General features: G+C 55.6%; 1 protein-coding gene across 1 annotated transcript in view; it reads right to left on the bottom strand.

The window, feature by feature from the left end:
• Window positions 1–2,953, bottom strand: part of SYNGAP1 (synaptic Ras GTPase activating protein 1) — a 30,473-nt gene that overhangs the window by 19,422 nt on the left and 8,098 nt on the right.

Below are 2,953 nucleotides of genomic sequence, written 5' to 3'. Positions count from 1 at the left end.
GGGCAGTGGGGGCTGGGGGACTCCCAAGTGAGGGTAGGGAGACGAGGAGGAGAGGAGGTGACTGCAGATGAAGCTTGGGACTGCCAAGAGTCTGAGAGAGGTGGCAGCTCGGAGGAGGGAGGCTGAGGCTCTGCTAGCAGGGGATTTAGGGGGGCGAGGGGCTAGAGGAGAATGAAAGTGGGGGATGCCAAGCTCCGGCTCCAGCTCCAGAATGGCTGCTCAGGCCTGGGCTCCCCCCTCAGCCCCAGTCACCACTGCAGCCAATGGGGGGGCAGGTACTGCATCAGGGGCGGGGCTACCATCTCCACAGCAACAAGAAGCTACAGGCTGGAGGGGGTTGGACCGGAAGAGCGGCCAGTTAACCCTCTAGATTCCAAAGCAAGGGTGGGCCACAGCTACATTTTCACTGTCTGCTTCCAGAATTGCAAACTGTCCTAGAACCAGTCCCCAGGTTCCCTTTGCCTCTAAAACCCAAGCGTTAGGAGATCTGCACACAAAAAATGTGGGTCCTATGATACAGGAGCCCTTGTCAGTCGCTCAGGAATACATGTGCACAGCACAGAAACACACTGAGCTGTGGAGGTACATGTATATGAGAACCACAGTGCAAAACTACACAGGGATCGAGGTGCTTAGAAGGTGTAGAGACAACTGTGAGCAGGGGGGTGCTGCTCACCCACAATCAGATGCTCAGGCCCACACAGCCCACTGGTGCATGCTTAGACATGTGTGAGCACCACAACAGGGGAGGACATGCTTGGACCGACACACATGAGAGCTGCTGGAGTGGACGTGTGGCTCGAGTCCCTTGGGCAATCATGTAGGCGGCACATTACAGAAATGGACATTTAACCCTGAGACACACACTCGACCATGATACATGCTTGAGGACACCGGGATTCCGACCACGTCAAGGTACCCCCGAACCCCACAAGCACAAACATCGTTCATTCACATGAAAAGAACAACTCATCTCAGGACAATTCCTCTCTCCCAGCCCTTCCCTGACCCCAACACAGGCTTCCGAGGCGGCTACCAGGATAAAGAAAAAGCAAGGAGCAAATGTGCCCATTATCCTTCCGTTACACACTCAACAACGCTCCTAAGGGCTCCGGATACCTTTGTCCTAGTCTCTGCGTTTCTCAGGTATAGCTGCCTCCCTCTCATTCCAGGGAGCCTCGCTCAGCCATGGTTTTCAGATGCAGGCTCCTCTAACAAAGGCATAAAGTCTAACTTTAAATCCACTCAAATTTTGCTTTGGAACTAAAGAATTAACAGAAGGAGAACTAATGTGCTAATTGGTTCGCTTGGTTCTTGGAAGTAATATAACCTTACGCATATCACCAGAAACTAAGATCCAGGAGCTCACACATAAGGCACAGGTACGGAGCTGGCCACATACACACAGGCTTACAAAAACTCACTGCCACAAGGCTAAGAATAGCAGAAACACGCAGGAAAAGGGGAAAGAGTGACAGAAACTTGGGACATCCTGTTATTAATGCCGCATGCAGTGACATGTATAGAAAGCACAGCACACACCCCTGTACACACACACAGCAAACCTGATCCTCGTATTGTGATTACTGGGCCCCCATGACCCATTCTAGCACGACGTATACACGCATGCACACACATAACAGCCACCTACACAGGCCTGTAACCCAGGCATTGTGCATACACCCACACATGTGTACACCCTGTATCCACACACAATTGCTCTCACATGCACACAGCAAGAGCTTGAACTCCCACCTCTTCAGCCTCTGGAGTCTTGCCATCTCCCCGCCCTGCACTCCCCCCTAACCCAGGAACCCTGCCTGTGGCCTTTCTTCCTTGGCACACCCAGCTGGCAGCTCACATGGGGAGCCAGGGGAGGGAGGTTGGCAGAACAGGGTGAGGAACAGAGTTGGACAGAGAGCAGAGAAATGGGGTGCAAAACTCTACACCGGGACAGGAACCTCTAATGACGGTCCCTGCGTGACAGGCCTCGCTGAGCCAGCCTCTGAGCCCGAGTGGCCTCCCTGATCCGGCAGGGCCCACGTGAACCGGTGCCATCTTCCCTCTCCTGCCTTCCTCTCACAGAGACCCCTTTACCGCAAGGCCTGACTCCTCCTCCCCATCTCCCAGGCCCCTTCTCCCAAGTCTCCATCCAGTTCCCCGTCCTAAGCCCTCTTACCCTCTCTTCTCTCTTCCAAATCTGCTTGTCTCTCCAGCTACTCTTTCTCCCTGGCTCTCTTTCCTCCCCTCCAAGCCTCTCTCATCCCTCCTCTCCCTCTTTCTCCCCACTTTTCCTCTTTCCTCCACTTTCAGCTTCCCTTTCAGCCTCTCTGTCCCCACTCCCTGACAAGTAGGGGCTCATACCTGCCTAGCCCAAAGGTGTTCCATACACAGTAGGGTTCCAAGGAGCACACACACACTTACTCCCTCCCCCCACTTGCACACCACCCACATCCAGACACACCCTGGACACCCATGCGGGGACTGACACGGATACCCAGATCAATGACGGAACACACATGCAAAGACACACACCTGCCAGCAGGGACACAGAAATCCTGCTCATGCAGCCACACATCCCCACACACAGGAGAAAGACTAGAGGTGAGCCCCGGCCAGGGACATGCATGCCCAGGGTCAGAGGTGACATGGACCAGGATGGCCACGGACTGCCCCACAAGCCAGTGGCCAGCCCAGCAGCTCCCTAGCCAGGAACGCGGCAGAGGCAGGATAAGACAGGACGGCTTGACAGGTCTGCACCTGGCTGGATGCACATGTGTGCAGGAGTACCTGGGCCCCCGTGTGCACATGGCACCGACACACAGGGGACACGGGTATGAGCACGAACACCAACGTGGACACTCAGGCTGCCGCCTCCACAGAGGAGCTCCAAGACCACCCCACACCGGCCGCCCCCGCGCGCATGAGGCTCTGTCCCCCCACGAGGCCACGA

The sequence above is a fragment of the Myotis brandtii genome, unplaced genomic scaffold (genome assembly GCF_000412655.1).
Source record: "Myotis brandtii unplaced genomic scaffold, ASM41265v1 scaffold539, whole genome shotgun sequence".
NCBI lineage: Eukaryota > Metazoa > Chordata > Mammalia > Chiroptera > Vespertilionidae > Myotis > Myotis brandtii.
This window is presented reverse-complemented; position numbering and strand designations above follow the sequence as displayed.